The sequence below is a fragment of the Neofelis nebulosa genome, chromosome 16 (genome assembly GCF_028018385.1).
Source record: "Neofelis nebulosa isolate mNeoNeb1 chromosome 16, mNeoNeb1.pri, whole genome shotgun sequence".
NCBI lineage: Eukaryota > Metazoa > Chordata > Mammalia > Carnivora > Felidae > Neofelis > Neofelis nebulosa.
In genome coordinates, this window is record NC_080797.1 from 61,165,080 (window position 1) to 61,180,738 (window position 15,659).

The following is a 15,659-nucleotide window of genomic DNA, read 5'->3' on the forward strand; positions in this document are numbered from 1 at the left end:
TCTCTTGTGAATGCTGTTCTCTGTTTAATAACCTCTCCCCTATGGTCCTAATGTAGGAGAAGGCAAAATCCAAGGAAAGGAAGGGAATTAACAAATACTGGAGCCTAATATTATGAAATGGGCTGTATGAGGGGCTTTAGTGATGTTTTCTCAATTAGGTCTCCCAGGCTTTCCTGGAAACAGGTGGTAATTCCACTTGTCACCTGTCATCTCATCATCTCTCACTTGGATTACTACAATAGCCTTCTAAATGGTTTCTCTGTTCCACCCTTGCCCCTATCACCCAATCTACTCTCCACACAGCAGCCAGAGTAATTTATTTTTTTAATTAGAAACCTTATCAACTCAAAAATCTCCAATGATTTCCCATAGAATAAAATTCAAAATCCTACCAGGTCCATAAGGCCTTCCATGATCTGTTACTACTCCTTCTCTGACCTCATCTTCTAACTTCCCCTGCCCCTCTTTCTTTCTGATTCCACTTTCGGCCACAGTGGTCTCCTTGCAGCTCCTCCAATGAGCCAAGCACACTTCCACCTCCACGCCTTGTACTCCATCTGGACAGCAGCAGTACTGTGATGACAGAGCTACAGAGGACACATTCACTAAGCTGTCCTGCAGACACACTCTTACCCTGTACTTTCTGGAAAGAACCAATCTAGCATGATCACCGCAATCTCTGACATACCTACTAAATCTTGATGCCTACAACCAGGAAGAGATGAATGGGGGGGCGGGGGGGCTGTGGATCCTAAGAGTTGACCATAACATATCGCACCTCAAACCACAACTCTGGATTTCCAATAGGAAGAACAGGAGATAAACTGCAGCTAAGACACATTAATGGATTTACTGATAGTGAACAAAGGAGCAAAAATAATAGGTGAATTCTGTAAAGACTCGAGAGTCAGGGCACCTGGCTGGTTCAGTCAGTGGAGCATGTGGCTCTTGATCTCAGGGTTGTGTGTTCAGGCTCCATGTTGGGTATAGAGATTACTTTTAAAAAAAGAAAAAAAGACCCTAGGAAATCAATTTTTCGTTTGGGCAGGAGGGGGTGAAGGAAGAAGAAGATACCAGAACTTGGGGCCCTCCATGATGACGTCCCCAACGAGAACCACCCAGCAACTCGAGAAAACTCATTATCGAGGCTGCTAAGAGTACAGCCCTAATTTGCGACCCTTTAAGAGTTCAAGGTTCTATCTGCCATCCCTTCCAAAAGACTGCTCTCTGTACTAAGGAGGTCTTCAAGCCCCTTGACCAGTTTTCACTTAAGAATCAGATTCTGGGGCGCCTGGGTGGCTCAGTCGGTTAAGCGTCCGACTTCGGCTCAGGTCACGATCTCACAGTCTGTGAGTTCGAGCCCCGCGCCGGGCTCTGGGCTGATGGCTCAGAGCCTAGAGCCTGCTTCCGATTCTGTGTCTCCCTCTCTCTCTGCCCCTCCCCCATTCATGCTCTGTCTCTGTCTCGAAAATAAATAAAAACGTTAAAAAAAAAAAAAAAAAGAATCAGGTTCTGCTACGTCAGGGAAGGCAGGGAATGTGGCAAAATCATGAAAGTTGTGATGAAACAGGACGGAAACAATTCCCTTCCACAACCCATTCTAGAAAGAAGGGATGTGCAGTATAAAGTACTTCTCTGGAAGCTGGCAGCTGGGCACAGGCCTTTTCTTTTAAAACTTCACACCACCCACATATTCTGATTACCACCTGGCTTTTTCTAAAAAGCAAATCCCAATATAAGTTTACCGTTGACACTTCCAGAAGCCCAAGGAGAGCCAGAAATCAACACTAGCACTACCTCCTGAAGAGGCCTCAAAATTCAAGTTCTGACTTCTAAACAGAATCAAGTAGTAATCTAGAGCTCAGGCGAAATGAGCTGCACACATTACAGAGAAAGTAAAAAAGATCTCCTTGGCAAAGCCTCTCTGTGCGCTCTCAGCCAGCGTTCCCACCGCCAGCTGGCCTGCTCCCTAAGCAGGGCGACTATGGTATCACAGTAAGCCCAGAAAGGTGTTCAAACTCTCCTGGGGCATTCGCACCAGTGCTAGCATTTCCAGACTATCTCTAATTGAGGAACAAAACCCTTGTGCCCACGGGGAAAACTCAAAAGTACTTTCATCTGCCCTCCCCCCCACCCCCACCCCAGTCAGAAGACTGCCAGCAGTTCCATTAGAGTTGTGATGCCACACTCTGCTTTCCTGGGTGGCATCTGATAAAGGACTACCTCTACCTTAGGGCAGGTCTGCGCAGGTAAGAAAACCTCAGCTGGGTTTGTGCTACTTGTCCCTGTTTATGCTTAAGACCACTGAAAGGTAGGGACAGGAGGAGAGAAGATAAAGTGCTGGAAAAAGGATTTATTTTTACTCAGAGGGCTCTGGGGTGAGGTGAAGTGGTCTACAGCCATCACTTCCAGCCCAGTTTCAACACCCACAATCCACTGCCTCCCACTACACTTCTTTGCCAATTCTCTCTCCTGCTTTCCCTTCCCTGCAACCCCCCACCAACCTTCAAAAAGAACCCTTCCCCCCTCAAAAAAAAAAAAAAAGTTGACTAGCCCAGTAGAAACTGATTCACGCTGTAGTTCAAAAATTTGAATCTGCCATTGTGGTCTTGAGAGAGAGCAGGTGTGAAGCAGGAGCAGGGGTTGGGGGGGGGGTGGTGGAGGAGAGAATCCTAAGCAGGCTCCACACTGTCAGCAAAGAGCCTGATGTGGGGCTCAATCTCACACACGTTGAATTATGACCTGAGCCAAAATCAGGAGTCAGACACTTAACCAACACAGCCCCCCAGGTACCCCCCATGTATATGCATCTTTAGAGAATATGATACTGAGAAACCACATTAATAGTCCTTAGTATCTCTAATTAAAGCCTTCTCATCCAAGAGCTAAAGGCTTATCTAAAAAGACTACTTATTGGGGCATCTGGGTGGCTCAGGCAGTTAAGCATCAGACTCGAGCCCATAGTTGTCCTGAGACAGAGCTGGGCATGGAGCCTGCTTAAGATTCTCTCTCTCCTTCTCTCTGTGACCCTCCCCCACTCACCTGCATGTGTGTGTGCTCCCCCTCAAATCAATCAAAAAAATAAAAAGACTACTTTTTGATAATGGGGAAAAACATTTTATCCTACTGCTCCCTGTTCCTTTACTCCTGGGGTCCAAGAAATTAGGCTAAAACCTAACGGAAACGCCAAACTACTGCTCTGGGGGATCAACAGGGCAAAAGACAGCAAAGATTACATGTTTATCAAATCAGACTGCAAAATCAGTCATCTTTATGGTCTGTTACAATAAAACAATCTATTCAACAGGTAACTTTGTCCAGATTTAACTGTGAACTTCTGCTGAATTCTACTTTTCACTAATTACCCAACCTGAATAAAGTTCAGCCACTGCTCAAAGGCATCTTTCTTCTCTATTTTTAACCCATCAGCGAGTTAAAATTCACTTGGAATCGTGACCTCACAACTCTAGGAGGGGTGTGGGGGGATGGTGAATGTTCAGTCTGGGTTTTTTTTTTTTTTTTTTTTTAACACTTACACTTTTATTTTTTATTTTTCTTTTAAGTTTATTTTGAGAGAGAGAGCACACGTGCGCATGAGTCAGGGTAGAGAGAGAAGGAGAATCCCAAGCAGGCTTTGCACTGTCAGCACAAGCCCGATGTGGGGCTCGAACTCACAAACTACAAGATCATGACCTGAGCAGAAATCAACTGAGCCACCTAGGTGTCCCTGGACTTTTAAAAAATTATTTGTTTTTTTTAAAGTAATCTCTACAACCAGTGCAGGGCTCTCAGGATCCCAAGATCAAGAGTCACATGCCCCAGGGACTGAGTCGGCCTGGAGCCCCAGGGCTTATTTTTTCAAGTCACCCCCACTTAGGAAACACGACTCCTACTAACTACCCTTCAGAACCTGCCAACAAAGTCATCTTCCTGTCCTGGGTCCCACTCCATCCTAGTCCAAAAGGTACTTTCTCTACCAGTGCTTTCTTCAGCAAGGATGCTCTTTCCTGGATCCTCTTATTATTTAACTCATCCATGACCCAGTGCTTTCTCTTGAATGTGTTATTCAGGTACTGGGAAAGTATTCTCCCTGGGCATTCTAACCTTACAACTTAGGTGTGTGTGAGCTTCCGAACACCAGAACCTGTCTTTTATTTATCCTTCTAAGTTAGAGAGTCGGGAACCAGATTATCACATAACAGATCTTGAATAAGTATCACTGGCTCACATTCCTGAAGATAGCATATACTTTAATCTCACGCTCTGGAAATTATCTGAATTTGCATCCTTGAATCATATAGATAATACGAGTGCTGACAAGTGCCTGTGCCTGTGCGTGTACAGGTACCTTCACTCTGTGAGAGAACAGAGGGGATTAAAAATGCCTGGGCAGCTCTTTCCACCTCCAGCAGCCATGGTGAGAGGAGCTGATGCTGCGTCCGCCTACCTGCAACAGATGGTCCTGCAGAAGTGCTCCAGCTTCCTGATCAAAAGGAACAAGCAGACATACAGCACTGAACTCAATATCCCGAAGGCTCACAACTCCTGCTACAACCGGTGAGTTCACCACAAGACTTTGGGCATGGAGCCGGTGCCTGACGGTAGAGGTTAGTGGTGGTCGTGCGGCCGAGATCCCACCAGTGAAAACCCCGCACCTCCTAGGACTGGACCACCATTAACAAGAATGTCCGGGGCAGCCTCTGCAGCATCAGGCACATGATCCTTAAGAACAAGCACTGCCCAGATCTGTGCACGGCTGCCATCCGCAGAGCCAGTGCCATCCTCTGCAGCCAGAAGCCCGAGATGGTGAAGAGGAAGCTGGCCGCCCACCAAGAGCTCCTGAGCACCTGTGTCCCCCCTCCAAAGCCATAAAGATATCAACCACCAAAAAAAAAAGGGGGGGGGGGCCTGGGCACTTGAAACAAAAAGCCCAGCTACTACTTTTATCTATATACTCTACTGAAAAAGTATCACTTGATTTCTGTGCTTTAATCTCCATCAAGTAGAAGAAATCAGTGTTCCTAAAAATGTGAAAATGCAGGCTGTGTTTATTGTAGGCAGTGAAATCAGAACTTGTAACTTTTCATTATGGTATGTAATAGGTTTGAGTCTCCAAAGGCCTATCAAGGATGAATCACTTAAGATGAACCATCTTAGACTGACTCTGCATTTAACCACATTCATAACTGCAAGCAGAGCTGTCAGAGCGGGTAGAATTTCACTCACAAGTACCTGAGACTGTGCCTAGCAAGACAATGAAAACAAGAAACCACTTCCTTGAGATAAGACACAAATATTGGATTTTTACCTTTTAGGATTTTCTGTAGAAACTGGTTCTGAATCAGAAAGTTTCAAATTATTATTCAGATGAGATGTAATTCAGCAAATATGTTACAATTTGTGGCAATTTTTAATCTTCAAAGCCCAAGTCTCATACAAGTCCATGAAAAGCTGCCCAGTGACAGAGAAACAATGATCTCACATCTAGATGGAAAAACTGAGGCAAAAGACCCAAACTATTTTTTTAAAAGGGAAATCTGTTGGAGTGCCTGGGTGGCTCAGTGGGTTGAACGTCACTTTGTAAATTTTTTTTTTTTTAATGTTTATTTACTTTTGACAGAGAAAAACACAGAATATGAGCAGCAGCAGAAGTGTAGAGAGGGAGGGAGACACAGAATTCGAACCAGGCTCCAGGCTCTGAGCTGTCAGCACAGAGCCCGATGCGGGGCTTGAACTCACAAACTATGAGATCATGACGTGAGCAGAAGTCAGATGCTCAACCGACTGAGCCACCCAGGCACCCCAAATGTCTGACTCTTGATACCGGCTCAGATCATGATCTTACAGTCCTGGGATCAAGTCTCACGTTGGGTTCTGCGTTGAGCATGGAGCCTGCTTAAGATTCTCTCTCTCCCTCTGCCCCTCCTCTGCACACACTCTCAAAATAAACTTTAAAAAGAAAAAAAATGTTTAAAGGGAATCTGTTGAAAAGGTATCAAAGTTGGGTGCAATTTTAAGTCTTAGGGTGTCTAGGAAGACCTTTAATAGGCCCTGATTGAGCCCAAAACAAGTCAGACCGCAGACAGGTATGATAAAAATAAAAAAGGCGGTTCCCCAGTTAGCTTCTGTAAACTTAGAGAGCCAACAGCCACAACACAGAAAAAGAATTTTAAGAATTTAGCAGGCTGTTAAAAACTTTTGGCAATCATGTGTTTACAGAACAGCTAAACAAGTTGCTTATTCATGCCCTTTCTCGTCTCGCTAGATTTCTCTAGTGACCCAGAATCACCTCACCAGAGAGCAGGCCCTCTAGCCCAGTCTATAGTCCAACTTTCAAGTCTGAAGGGGGACAGGAATTGAAGAGGCTTAAGGGAAGACACTTGGCTGGCTCCATTCTGGGTATGTAACTACAAGGTGTTATTCTGAAACAAGTCTAGGTGAGAGCGTTTGAATCCACGTGTGCCTATGTTTCCTAACCCTGGTACAGAGGTGTCTTTCTTTTCTGGGTCTAAGTGCCTCATCAAAGCTCACTACTGGGTTTAGAAATTTCAAGACACATTTATATCAATATTTTCGCTATGTGGGGCACCTGGTGGCTCAGTCAGTTAAGCATCTGACTCCTGATTTTGGCTCAGGTCATGAACTCATGGTTTCTGAGTTCAAGCCCCGAATCGAGCTCTCTGCTCCCATTGTGGAACCTGCTTGGGATTCTCTCTCTCCTCGTTCTCTGCCCCTCTCCCTACTCTCTGTCTCTACAACTAAATAAATAAACATTAAAAAAATTTTGCTATGTAATAACATTGATTTACAATACTTAAGAGGGTAGTTGATATCAAAACTGCAAAGAATAGCTTAAATGAAATTTTGAACAGGTGTTGAAGAGTTATGAATAGAAGCAGTGAAAAAGACATGATCCACAGCAACATATGAATCCATGTAAGGGGAGTGAAGACATGGCTCCCACCAAAGTTGTGTGGAGAAACATAAGCAACTACAAATATAAAGACAGTGCGCCTAGGTGGCTCAGTCGCTTGAGCGTCAGACTTCGGCTCGGGTCATGATCTCACAGTTCGTGAGTTTGAGCCCTGTCTCCAGCTGTGCGCTGATAGCTCAGAGCCTGAAGCCTGCTTTGGATCCTTGGTCTTCTCCTCTCTCTCTGCCCCTCCCTCGCTGGTGCTTGGTCTCTCTCTCTCTCAAAAACAAACATTAAAAAAAATTTTTAAGAAACAGTACAACTATCTAATAATTCAAGAAATGTAAATTAAATGGAATGAGATTATTTATTTTTTGCTTATAAAATGGCAAAATGTTTGGAAAAAACCTAAAACTCACAGAGTCAAGGATATAGCGATGAGTCACTAAAATGACATGTTTAAACGGATAGATACATTCTTTCTGGAAATTAGCATAAACAGTTTTTTATTTTTAATTTTGAGAGAGAGCGAGCGAGAGCGAGCACACAAATAGGGGAGGGGAAGGGAGAAGGTGAGAGAGACAGAATCCAAAGCAGGATCTCACTATAGTGAGAGACAGAATCCAAAGCCCCAATGTGGGGCTCAAATTCATGAACCTCCAGATCATGACCTGAGCTGAAATTAAGAGTTTGATGCTTAACCAACTGAGACATCCAGGTGCCTCAGCACAGTTTCTTAAATATTCATATTCCTTTTTTTTTTTAATTTTTTTTTTTTTAACATTTATTTATTTTTGAGACAGATAGAGACAGAGCATGAGCAGGGGAGGGTCAGAGAGGGAGACTCAGAATCCGAAACAGGCTCCAGGCTCTGAGCTGTCAGCCCAGAGCCCGATGCGGGGCTCGAACTCATGGACCGTGAGATCATGACCTGAGCCGAAGTTGGACGCCCAACTGACTGAGCCACCCAGGAGCCCCAAAATATTCATATTCTTTGATACAGTAACCATATTTCTAAAATCTAACTTAAGGAACTGGGGCATTTGGCTCAGTCAGTAAAGCATGTGACTCAATCTCGGGGTCTTGAGTTCATGCCCCATGTTGGGCATGGAGCCTGCTTAAAAACAAAAACGAGACAGGGCGCCTGGGTGGCGCAGTCGGTTGAGCATCCGACTTCAGCCAGGTCACGATCTCGCGGTCCGTGAATTCGAGCCCCACGTCAGGCTCTGGGCTGATGGCTCGGAGCCTGGAGCCTGTTTCCGATTCTGTGTCTCCTCCTCTCTCTGCCCCTCCCCCATTCATGCTCTGTCTCTCTGTCCCAGAAATTAAAAAAAAAAAAAAAAAAGTTGAAAAAAAAAAAACAAAAACGAGACAAAAATAAAAATAAAAGCTAACCTAAGGAACAGAGATGCAAACAAAAATTTACATACGATTCTCTTCACTCTAGTGTTCCAGTAAAAACTGGAAACAAATCTAAATGTCTAAAAGTAGGAGTGCCCGGAGGCTCAGTTGGTTAGGCTTCTGACTCTTGATTCAGCTCAGGTTATGATCTCATGGTTTATGGGATTGAGCCCTGCATCGGGCTCTGTGCCCGTAGTGTGGATTCTCTGTCCCTCTCTCTCTGCATCTCCCCCACTCACTCTGTTTGTCAAATAAACTTTGAAAAAAAAATTTTTAATGTCTAAAAGGAAATAGCTACAAAAATTATGGGATATTCATCTAATGAAGTTAGCATGAGCTTCCCAATTTAAAGAAAAATTTCTTTAATGTTTATTCATTTCTGAGAGAAAGAGAGAGAGCGTGCACACGTGTACTCAAACGAGTGGGGAAGGGGCAAGGAGAAAGGGAGACACAGAATGTAAAGTAGACTCCAGGCTCTGAGCTGTCAGCACAGAGCCCTACCTACATGGGGCTCGAACTCATGAAGCATGAGATCATGACCTAAGCTGAAGTTGGACACTTAACCAACTGAGTCACCCAGGGGCCCCATAGCCTCCCAATTAAAAAAAAAAAAAAAAAAAAAAAAAGGTTTCTTTATTTTTGAGAAAGAGAGAGCACTTGCAGGGGAGGGGCAGAGAGAGGGTGACACAGAATCCAAAGCAGGCTCCAGGCTCTAAGCTGGCAGCACACAGCCTGAGGCAGAGCTCCAACTCACAAATTGTGAGATCATAACCTGAGCTGAAGTCAGACACTTAACCGACTGAACCTCAGAAGCTCCCCAATTTTTAAAAAATGTTTATTTTTATATTTATTTTTCAGAGAGAGAGAGAGCAGGGGAGGGGCAGAGAAGCAGTGGGGGGGGGGGGGTGGACAGAGAATCCGAAGTGGGCTCCATGCTGACAGCAGAGAGCCCAATGCAGGGTTTGAACCCGCAAACCATGAGATCATGACCTGAGCCGTAGTCGGATGCTTAACCCACTGAGCCACCCAGTCATCCCTGTGACCAGTCTTTTTTTTTTTTTAAAAACAATGAATTAGGGGCACCTGGGTGGCTCAGTCGGTTAAGCATCCGACTACAGCTCAGGTCATGATCTCACGGTTTGTAGGTTCAAGTCCTGCATCGGGCTCTGTGCTGACAGCTCAGAGCCTGGAGCCTGCTTCACATTCTGTGTGTCTCCCCACCCCTCCCACCTTGTGCACACTCTCTCTCTCAAAAATAAACATTAACAAAAAAAATTTTTTTTAATTAAAAAATTCACAGTCAAAAATGCTTATTGTTTCATGATTCTCGTCTCAATTATCTTAATTATATGTGTGTATTTATTGGGAGTGCAATCCCTATTGTGAACACAGACAAAAATGTTTGAAAAACATGGCACTATGCCATAGCTGCCTCTCATGTCAGTATTTACTGACCACCTATCATATCCCTCTTCTTACACTATCATATACAACAAAAACATATAATTCTAAGCCACGGTTTTGCTTAAGTGTGAATGTAATTATTGACTTTCCTATGGATTTGGGGAATTGCCTGTCCCAGATCAGCACTTCACTAGAACTCTAGTATACGTTGGCTAGCCTAACACTTAGCAATCATTTCTTAGTGAAAAATCCTTTCAAGGTGAACTATAAAGCCAGCAACTATAACCAAGGTAAGAATGAGCTGGGCATAAAGGCAAGAAAGACTTTATGTTCAACTTGTCAGATTTTTTTTTTTTTCAGGGAAAAGTTGTATGAATTTACACTGAGGAAACTATATCCAAGAATAATACAAGTAACGATTAAATAATGTTCTCTCTCATTCTCAAACAATCCTGGCACAGAAAACTCTGTCCCTCCCATCCTAATGCTGTTCCCTGAATGTTAGAAGTACACTCGAACTCTGAACCTACTTCAACTCATACCTTTTCAAAGTCAGCTTCCATTTGGACACTGCCATGACACCATTTGGAAGCTGGGCATCATAGACTCCACCCAGGTCTCTGACAGGAAATACCCCTCTGCTTTCTCAGGTGTTTTAAATTTGGGCAGGGGTGGGGGGTGGGAAGCTGGACTCCTACCTTTCAATGCCACGCATCTACTATATCCACTATATATTCATTTCGTCTGCTACTTTCTCAGAACTTGTTCTCTGTACACAATACCTTGAGTTTATGTGCCTTACATATCTAGTGAAGTTTCAGAAAGGCTAACAGAGAACAAAGTTTTACTTATAGTTAACATATTGCCATCCAGGGTTAGTTTGACAGTAGGCAGATTTTAAGGTAAGAGGAGAAACGAAGCATAATTGCTATCTTAATACATTCTGTTCATTTAGGCCCTCCCTTCTTCTCTGCTAGTGGGAGTAGAGGACAGGAGTAGAGGACCATGAGGAATCGTGATGTGTAACAATTTTGGGTGAGGGCTTCTGTAGCCTTAGTAAAAATCGAAAGATCTTACCTTGCTATTTCATTGAGATTCACTATAACCTGAAGCTTTCTGGCTCACACTCCACATACCCAAGGAATTACCAGGTTTCTGAAGCTAAAGGGTCTATGAAAGTAGTAGAGACTGCTAAGTCTCGAAAGCACCCAGGAACTGAAAGCCTACTGAACAGGAGCACCTCCTCCTTCTACATCCTACAAACCACTGCAACTAGCTAATGATGTGGCATACTGTTCAATCCACAGGAAGATGAGAGAATAGAGACAGGGAGCCTGGGTGGCTCAGTCGGTTATGTGTCTGAGTTCGACTCAGGTCATGATCTCACGGTTCGTGGGTTCGAGCCCCACATTGGGCTCTGTGCTGACAGCTCAGAGCCTGGGGCCTGCTTCAGTGTCTCCCTCTCTCTCTGCCCCTCCCTGGCTTGCGCTGGCTCTCTCTCTCTCTCTCTCAAATAAATAAGCGTTAAAAAAAAATAAAAGAGAGAGAACAGAGAGTCCCTGCTGGAAGAGTATTTTACAGCTAAACGCCCACTGAAATAAAATTCTGAACTTAGGTTTAAGAGGCTTCCTTATTCCAGGAACTGCCTTGTAAAACAAAATAAAAACAAAGTAGTCCTTTAAACATCTCAAAGATTCAAAGTACACAACTCATACACTGATCAGCAGAATTCTTTTGCTCCTTTCTGTAGCTGTGAAAAATTCCATAATCACTCAGCACTGTTTTTGTTTGTTTGTTTTTTTAATCAGTGTGTGGCTGGTTCTAACTGGTCAAATATGTGTCTTATACCATATTAAGCCCCACCCAAACAAAGCAATTTAACTCAAGATTACTTTAGCATTGAATAAATCAGGGAAAAAATTGTAGATGTTTTATCCTACAGATGTCCAAATGATGTGCTTTCCTTTATCTCAAAGATACCTCAAAGAAATATGACTAACACTACCCAAATTAACATCTATGACAGGAGCAGAAAACAAAAGTACCCAACTCTTCTATTCCTGGTACACTGCTTCCTTCACTCAGTGTACCCATTCACTCTCCTAATTTCTCCTCTGTAAATTCTCTCCATGGCCTCCCTCACCAACTGAATGTCCTCACCAACCTTCACCCTTTTCCCTCTGTTAAATCACTTTAACTAGGTTGGAAATAGAAGGTACCCAAACAGAGTAAGGATGGCAGCCATAAAGTGGTGGGGGGCCCACTATGGTGTGAGAGCATCCCCAGAGGGATGCAGTGACTACTCCACCATCTAACAGCAATGAACCCCAATACGGTCAAATCAGATCCTGATTTCTAGATACCTGATTTCCAAATCTCTCTACTAACAGGAACAGAGGCTCTTTGGAGAAATGGCTGAGGCACAGAAATGACTCTGGAAGATCTCATTGTGCAGGAAAGGAAGGAAGTGCTCAAAGACTAACGGTGACATGTCAAAGAACACAGAAGCTTTAGGATATTCAACTGGTGAGGGAAACCTCTGAAAGAGAAGTTTACACAGTAGAAACCAAAAAGAACAACGAATAGGTACATGAGCGAAGGAAGCATGTCCTAGCAATAGAAGAATTATGAACTCTTGTTTTCTACCACTGTTCATAAGATGTTAGTTTGGGGAGTATCAGCCAATCTTTTGAAATAAAAGGACAGTGGGGCACCTAGGTGGCTCAGTCAGTTAAGTGTCTGACTTCGGCCCAGGTCATGATCCCGTGCTTCGTGGGTTTGAGTCCCACGTCGGGCTCTGTGCTGACAGGCTCAGGAGACTGTTTTGGATTCTGTGTCTCCTTCTCTTTCTGCCCCTCCCCCACTCTGTTTCTCTATCTCCCAAAAATAAACATTAAAAAAAATTATTTATGAAATAAAAGGACAGCAAATCATTTGATAATCTTTAGGAGTAAACATATAATTTTTTCCTGATATACTGACAAATTCTGGGGTAATATGAACATCAAACAAATAATGATAAAAGATTGTATTCTATTGAATAAAATAGAAAATCCATAATGTATCAAGAAGTTGAATAACTATTCTTTTTTTCTTTTCAAAAGTTTTTAATGTTTATTTATTTTTGAGAGAGAGACAGAGCATGAACGGGGGAGGGTCAGAGAGAGAGGGAGACACAGAATCCGAAGCAGGCTCCCCTGACGCAGGGCTCAAACTCACAGAGCATGAGATCATGACCTGAGCCAAAGTCAGAAGCTCAACCGACTGAGCCACCCAGGTGGCCCCTGAATAACTATTCTTATAACCTGAAAACTAATGTAACATTGTACATCAACTATACTCAAATTACCCTTGGTGGCTCAGTTGGTTGAGTGGCAGACTTTGGCTCAGGTCATGATTTCACCATTTGTGAGTTCAAGTCCCATATTGGGCTCTGTGCTGACAGCTAAGACGGAGCCTGGAGCCTGCTTCGGATTCTGTGTCTCCCTCTCTCTCTGCCCCTCCCCCACTCATGATCTCTCTCTCTCTCTCTCTCTCTCTCTCTCTCTGTCTCTCTCTCTGTCTCTGTCTCCCTCTCTCAAAAATAAATAAAAGATTTTTTAAAAAGTTAAAAAAAAAAGAAAATCATGAGTCCATACTAATGTAAATATATAAAGTAATAAATTGAAAGGGTGGAGAGAAACAGGATACTTGCAGAGTTTCAAAGTATCTCCTTCCAAAATACTTACTAATTACAAAGGGAAAAAGAGTAACTTTACACTAGAAATGCCTAGCAGGCACCACCTTAATCAAGTGATTGAACATTACCAGTAATAGGACACATAAAAATTCTGCACTTCTTGAAATTATGCAATTAAATTATGCATTACTCGTAATATTCCTGCTGAAGATATATAACCTAAATTAAACATGAAGAAACACCAGGCAACCCTAAATTTAGGGACTTTCTACAAATTAACTGTCAGAAGTATTAAAGTCATGAAAGTCAAAGGCCTGAAGAACTGTTCCAGACTGAAGGAGACCAAGAATATACAACAAATAAATGCAATGTGTGGGGCACTTGGCTGGCCTCAGTTAGTAGAGCAGGTGACTCTTGATTTCAGGGTTACGAATTCGAGCTCCAAGTTGGGAGCAGAGTTTACTTAAAAAGAAAAAAAAAAGGGGCGCCTGGGTGGCGCAGTCGGTTAAGCGTCCGACTTCAGCCAGGTCACGATCTCGCGGTCCGTGAGTTCGAGCCCCGCGTTGGGCTCTGGGCTGATGGCTCGGAGCCTGGAGCCTGTTTCCAATTCTGTGTCTCCCTCTCTCTCTGCCCCTCCCCCGTTCATGCTCTGTCTCTCTCTGTCCCAAAAATAAATAAAAAACGTTGAAAAAAAAAAAAAATTAAAAAAAAAAAAAGAAAAAAAAAAGTAAAATAAATTAAAAAATGCAATGTGTGGGGCGCCTAGGTGGCTCAGTTGATTGAGAATCTGACCTTGGCTCAGGTCATGACCTCACGATTTGTGAGCTCAAGTCCCACATGGGGCTCACTGATGTCAGCACAGAGCCTGCTTCAGATCCTCTGTCCCCCTCTCTCTCTGCTCCTCCCCCATTCGTGCTCTCTCTCAAAAATAAACATTAAAAAAAAATGCAACATGTGATTCTGAACTGGGTCCTTACTGAAATGAAACACATTACTCATACAAACAACAACATCTGGGGTGGCTTGATGGCTCAGTTAGTGAAGCAACCAACTTTTTTTTTTTTGATGTTTTATTTATTTTTGAGAGAGACTGAGCATGAGTGGGGGAGGGGCAGAGAGCAAGAGACAGAATCTGAAGCAGTCTCCAGACCCTGAGCTGTCAGTACAGAGCCCGACATGGGGCTTGAACTCATGAGCTGTGAGATCATGACCTGAGCTGAAGTTGGATGCTCAACCGACTGAGCTACCCAGATGCCCCCAATCAACTCTTGAGTCATGATCTCCCAGTTGGTGGATTCCAGCCTTTGGTCTGGTTCTACACGGACCGTGTGGAGCCTGCTTGGGATATTCTTTCTTTCTCTTTCTCTCTTTCTCTCTCTCTCTCTCTCTCCTCCCCCCCCTCCCTGTCTCTCTGCCCCTCCCCTGCTCATGCACACATCACCACAAACTCTCTCTCGCTCAAAAACAAACTTTAAAACAAAACAAAACGGGGCGCCTGGGTGGCTCAGTCAGTTAAGCGGCCGACTTCAGCTCAGGTCATGATCTCGCGGTCCGTGAGTTTGAGCCCCGTGTCGAGCTCTGTGCTGACAGCTCAGAGCCTGGAGCCTGTTTCAGATTCTGTGTCTCCCTCTCTCTGACCCTCCCCCGTTCATGCTGTCTCTCTCTGTCTCAAAAATAAATAAACGTTAAAAAACAAAACAAACAAAAAAACAACAACAAAAAATAGCAACATCTGAGAGGGGTCTGAGAATGACAATAATGTATCAATGTTAGTGATTTGGATGGTTTTATTGTGGTAATGCTGGATGGAGAGTGTCCTTGTTTGTTGTTGACATAAAGACTAAAGTATTCTGATATGATGAAGCAATCAGGTCAAATGATCCAAGGAAGAAAAATATTCTTTGTACTATCAACTTTTCTGTAAATCTAAGATTGTTTCTACGCATTTTATTTAAAAAACAAAACAAAAAATATGGGGTGCCTGGGTGGCTCAGGCAGTTAAGCGTCCAAATCTTGATCTCAGTTCAGGTCACGATCTCAGGGTTGTGAGTTCAGTCCCTGCGTTTGGCTCCATGCAAGGTACAGAGGAGCTTACTTAAAAGAAAACAAAACAAAACAAAACAAAAAACAGGGGCGCCTGGGGGGCTCAGTCGGTTGGTTAAGCGTGCGACTTTGGCTCAAGTCATGATTGGTTCACGGGTTCAAGCCCAGCATTAGGTTCTGTGCTGACAGCTCAGAGCCTGGAGCCTGTCTCACATCCTG

At 43.7% G+C, this 15,659-nt stretch overlaps 1 protein-coding gene and 1 pseudogene across 2 annotated transcripts in view; one reads left to right on the forward strand and one right to left on the reverse strand.

The window, feature by feature from the left end:
* Positions 1 to 15,659, reverse strand: part of FAM222B (family with sequence similarity 222 member B) — a 78,332-nt gene that overhangs the window by 15,956 nt on the left and 46,717 nt on the right. The window lies entirely within an intron of this gene.
* Positions 4,226 to 4,843, forward strand: LOC131497911 (large ribosomal subunit protein eL28-like; annotated as a pseudogene).